Consider the following 6,122-nt stretch of genomic DNA (forward strand, 5'->3'; position numbering starts at 1 on the left):
TAATTAATTTCCTACATGTTAAGGCCCTTTGGCCTCTTGTTTGAAATAAAATTTGTTGAAAGAAATTGAAAATGATCCTGACATGGTCCCGACAAAATGTTGTAACTTTTCGGGTCGATCCGAAATTCAAGATGGCCGCCACAGCCGCCATCTTGAAAACACATTTTGAACTTCTTCTGAAGTTCTACCAGTGCGATTTGGCTGAAACTTGCATGAAATGATCCTGACATGGTCCCGACAAAGTGTTGTTACATCTCTGGTTGATCCCAAATCGAAGATGGCTACCATGACACTATATCTAATTAATTTCCTACATGTTAAGGCCCTTTGGCCTCTTGTTTGAAATAAAATTTGTTGAAAGAAATTGAAAATGATCCTGACATGGTCCTGACAAATGACACCATATGAAATTAGATTTACTATTGCCAAGGTAGTCAGATGACCGTTAAGGCCCTTTGGGCCTCTTGTTTAGTACTTTTTAACAAGCTCAAAACAAATCATAAACTGTATGAAAAATTTACTACTGATGTTGGTGGAAAAGTACCAAAATAATTAAGAATACAATATGAAAACCCAGGTGTACTCTTTCACTAATTTCAAATACTATGATAGAAATCTTATTTATTGATGGTTATAGGTGCCTCAGCTCACCTAGATGGACCTATTAGTATCTCTTATAACATAGAAAAAGATTAGCAATGTTTTTCTTAAATGAAGATGCAATTCAAGGTTGTTTTTTTGTTCAAATAGACTTGTCTTAGTTAGTGCAGTGTTTTTTATGTGACACACAATCCAACCAAGATGGACCCACACATCAAGTTTAAAGATAGTACCTGGACATGGTAATGCACAGAAGAAACAAATAAATTAAGGGCCACACTCTGTTCAATATTTACAACACAGCATTGTATTCAGAGATAAAACATGTGTAAATTGTTGAACATTGGCATCAGGTTTTGTCACAATGTTGTCTACAATATAAATTTCAATATGTCAATGCAATGAAATCCTGTCCAAATCTTTTCCCCTTGATCACTGTCCAGTGCAAGTCCATTACATACTGTTTTTCATTCCATTTTCCTGGCAGTGAAAGCCTGAAAAAAGACAAAGACTTGTGCTGGAACAATAATGTTTATGGATATATTAAAATGTCTTATTTTTTTGTTTGGCTCAAATAAATCTTTGCTTTAATTTTATACCATGCCATGTGTATGTATGTAACAACGTAAATTCCTCCATTTATTTTTCGAAGCACCCGCCTATATGAACGTACAATGAAGCCAGATACACTCCACACAGGATTACTGAGTTTTAGTGTCTAAAATGGCATCCATATTTTTACATAATTGCTAGTAATAGCAATCTGAAACCAGGATAGATTGAAATATTTACCTGCAAAAGTGGCTTGATGACAGCTGTGGATTTTCAGTCTCTTTGATGAGGTGCATTCATTTTCAGTCATCAGCTATTCATTTGTTTTTGTTGACTGTTTCTTCTTCATAATTACTGTATTCTGAAAAGAAAGAAAAAAAATAGGATGTGCAATATGGATACAGTGTGAATGCATATGGTACAATAGTATACTCATAAAAAGTTCACACATGGCTAGATTAATTAATCAAAAATAAATTTACAGAACTAAATTATTTTAGTGTTTTTATGTATGCATGGCGCACGCCGTGCCCTTTTTACCTGACGCCATGCCTCGATCTATAACTCAGCCCTGTTTGTCCCCAGTACAGTTTTACTAAACTACCAAAATACCAGGCAGTCGCTTGATAATTATGTAAACAAAAGAGGTGTGACCACTCCCTGACCCCTGATCAACACCCCAGTGACCCTACTGCCATTCTGATAAATGACATTTTTCTCAGATTGTTAATTCACTTAAATTGTAAGTCTCAATGAAATATTACTTAACAAAAAAGGAATGCAAAGGTTATGTTTAGATGGTAAAATAACTCTTTTTATAATGTTCATACATTGTGTATATCAGTCATCTTAAAATATTTAAATATTCACATGTTACCACCATCCTTTTATTGATATTTACCTGTTTAAATTATTAGGCATATTAATGTTATGTCTTTAACCAGTCTGCCCTCGATCATTATCACACACTGATCTGCAATTTGCCTGAAAGGAAAAATATGAGGTTATATATACATGACCTGATTGTATGGAAACACATGTATGAATGTGTATACACATTTAGATTTAATTGCAGGACTTAATTGACTGATGGACAGCAAAATGTAAATTGATAGGATTACATCATTGAAACATCATACCTTGTCAAAAATGTTGTGAAAACAATGATATAATTGAATATGAGCATCCAAATCACACTCACATATTTAAGTTAATAATGTTATTTCATTACCCATGTTTTCAAGAAAACAAATATTATTTCCCAATCTAATTAATCACGATGAATAAAGTAAAGTTTAAAAAAAAACAAAAACATAAAATAAATTATGTACCACAAAACGAAATTGTGGGCGATAATGAGGTGAAAATGATATGGAAAGTTCCATAGTTTTTTTTAATAAAACTTGTGTCCAGATACAATTTGTTGGATGTTGAATTGATTTATAACATTTAAACCCCCCTGCCGTGTAAATTTTCTTGTGATTTGAAATTGGAAATGATGTTGAAATTTACAACTGAACGGCAATGAAATAATTGCCAAGCCCATTCAAAAAGAAAGCACAGCTATGTAAACAAAAAAATGATGTCTAACTTATTTCATAAACTGGGTGTTTTAATTGCATCCAAATGCTTTCAGAACGAAGTAAACAAGTAAGAGAAATGAACTTACCGTAACTCCATCCTCCATCGGTACTGTGTTCACCAGCTAGAGTTTGAGGAGATCGATGGTATTGTAACAATAAACAAAAAATAAATAACCTCGTGTCTCTGTGCAAACATCCTACCTTCTTTCGATGTTGGCCCAGCAGCCAGTTATATTTGTTTGTTTACATTCTGCAATCAGCTGACAGACGTAAACAAATATGGCCGCCAGCCAGCTGTTTCACATTCTGTGTTTCCCGCTCAAATAATCACGTGACAAACACATGTGGGGCCGCTTACGTCTTTCACAAAGGAATGCTGTACTATAATATTTCTAAACAAAATCTCTCAATTCCTCACGTTTTATTATTAACTTAGGACAAGGAATAAAAAACGCAAACAAATGAACTGGTGTGCTGATAAATCCACATTTAGTTGCTGTATTACAAACAGACACCTGTAGGCCTCTTACGTGATTCAAAAGAATGTTGTACGATCCTATCGTCTAAAACAAACCTCTTAATTCCTAAATTTTTGTTGAGAGTTTGTGATAATATATCAAAACAGAAAATATACAAACTATTATATTAATAAATCCACCTTTTGACACGACGTGTAAACCAATTTATAATCACGACAACAGAGTATTTGTAATAAGAACCATTTCCGGCATGTCGTGAAAAGATCGAGATTTTTATATAAAAAAAGATAAACAAAACCCTTGTTTTGGCATGGTTTGGAGGAACTTTTTAAAGTATCAATTTCATCGTTGTGATGCTGGAAAGATTATATAGTCACAAGCTATTTATCATCGTATAAGACCATGTGTCTGACCAGAAACATCCAGGCCTACGTAAACATGAGCCGTGAGTGTTTTGTTGGTTAGACTAACGTTACTATGATGTCCGAGTCGGTGTAAACAAATGAGTTGATAAAATTCCATTGACAAATTCATCTATGATAGCTTGTATTTCCTTTTACATATAAATCAGACCGATAGCATATTTACGTCAATAGTGTGTGCAACGGAGTATCCCCGGCATGTCTATTTGTTTTGGTTAGTTTGTTGAGATTTTATACTGAAACCATTTAATCATTATATGAGGATGGAAATACTTTCACAAACTATTTATTATCGTATTGGACCATGAGTCTGACCCAGGGGAGAGTTTTGTTAGGTCCGTGCAGAACGACTAATGTACATGTGTTGGCTTGTTTACCTGGTTGTAAATCGTTATTGTGTGTGAAACCACTGGTCAGAGACAGGCGATTTGTTTGTCAGTGTGCACGTGACTGTCGATATTTAAGACTCTAATTATGCTGATCACATAGGCATTGGTTTTATGTAACATATATGTACATGGGCCTAGTGTATACTACTACATTTTAACTCATTTAGAGAGAAAGGGAATTGGAAACACATTTCAATAATATTTTAAGGTGAACACTTATATAAACACATTTCAACAATATTTTAAAGGTGAACACTTAAGTGATTAGAAATAATTTAAACATTTATGGTAAAGAAATGAAAATAAAAACTTAGCATTAAGAATGTAAAATTATTCAAAACATCATCTGCAACATTCACTTATTAAATAAACATCTTAATTACCGGTAGTTGAATTATATTTCTTTCTAATGTTCAGTTGTAAACAATTTTTAATTAAATATATAATTTTTAAAAAAAAACTCCCCCTAAAAAAATTGGAGTAGAAAAAAAAATCAAAATAAAAGTACACTGAAATGGTGATGCCTTATGGAAAATTCTAAGTCCCAAAAAAGTACAAAAAAAGTACACAACATTTTTCATACTCTGTGAAAAATTCTAAGTCCAAAAAAAAGTACAAAAAAAGTACTCTGAACATTTCCCATTCATCCTGTGAAAAATTCTAAGTCCAAAAAAAGTACAAAAAAAGTACTCTGAACATTTCTCATACCATGTGAATAATTCTAAGTCCCAGAAAAGTACAAAAAAAGTACTCTGCAAAATGACTAAGTCCCAGAAAAGTACAAAAAAAGTACTCTGCAGAATGTTTAAGTCCAGAAAAGTACAAAAAAAGTACTTTGCAAAATTTCAGAGTCCAAAAAAAGTACAAAAAAAGTACTCTGCAAAATTTCAGAGTCCAAAAAAAGTACAAAAAAAGTACTCTGCCCTGATGGTGTGTCCGGAAAAAGTACTAAAAGAGCATGCTTTTTTTGTACTTTTTAGAAAAAGTACTAAAATATGTCACTAAAAGCATCATAAAAGCATGCTTTATTTCGGTATGGGTATGGCTAAGAATTATAGGATAAAACCATGTCCTGTAATTACATAATGTATGTGTTATTTTGGCCATTTTAATCATGAAAAAAAATTAATCATTTGACTATATGGTATATTTGGCAAAGAATTCTGGGGTATAACAATGCCCTGAGATTATGTGGTACTTTTCAAAGAATTATGGAAACAACCAAGTCATAGGATTATTATATGTAAACAAATGGATAGATTAATTTATAAGATATGTCTGCATATATATATACAGAATTGATCGCCTTCAGTATCTGAACTTGCATACTCCGAATGACTCAATAAATAATATTCATTTCTAAAAAACTTTATTTTTGCTTTCAAGAATACAAATGAAAAAGAACAGTAAAATTCTACAAATAGGGAAAAAAATTGACAATATAATTCACTTTACTTGGCAATTCTTGTACCATTTTTAACGAGTTATGTGGTATCAGCAAATATCAATATTTCACCAAAATCAATATCATTCCAAAAGCTCCAAACAATGCAATGTGGTACTTACTAAATGCCCATTAACTATGTGGTATTATTTGTCCATAAACCTATGCTATCATTTCAATTCAAAATCTGACAAGAATCGATTCTCAATCCATTAAATTATGTATTGTTTGTCCAAGAATTATGTGGTACCAACAAACTTCAATATTGTACCAAAATCAACTATCATCAGATACAAACAATACTTATGTGGTATCAATGTCCATGGCTAGGTGGTACCAGTTGTCCAAGAACATGTGATATCAATTCAATTCAAAATCTCCCAAAAATCAATTCTCAATCCATTCCAAATATGTATTATTTGTACAAGAATTATGTGGTACCAACAAACTTCAACATTTCACCAAAATCAATTATCATTCTATATCAGATACAAACAATAATTATGTGGTATCAATGTCCATGGCTAGGTGGTACCAGTTGTCCAAGAACATGTATCAATTCAATTCAAAATCTCCAAAAAATCACTTCTCAATCCATTTCAAATATGTATTATTTGTCCAAGATTTATGTTGAACCAACAAACTTCAACATT

The 6,122-nt window shown here is 32.3% G+C and overlaps 1 long non-coding RNA gene across 1 annotated transcript; it reads right to left on the reverse strand.

Moving 5' to 3' along the window:
- Positions 1-884: 884 nt before the first annotated feature.
- LOC138308042 (uncharacterized) lies at positions 885-3,263 on the reverse strand. The gene is made up of 4 exons (XR_011206080.1): positions 2,822-3,263; positions 2,054-2,136; positions 1,393-1,513; positions 885-1,094 (listed from the first exon to the last, which is right to left on the reverse strand). It is a non-coding gene; the product is annotated as an uncharacterized lncRNA (long non-coding RNA).
- Between the last annotated feature and the right edge of the window lie 2,859 nt (positions 3,264-6,122).

This window comes from Argopecten irradians, chromosome 14 (genome assembly GCF_041381155.1).
Source record: "Argopecten irradians isolate NY chromosome 14, Ai_NY, whole genome shotgun sequence".
Lineage (NCBI taxonomy): Eukaryota > Metazoa > Mollusca > Bivalvia > Pectinida > Pectinidae > Argopecten > Argopecten irradians.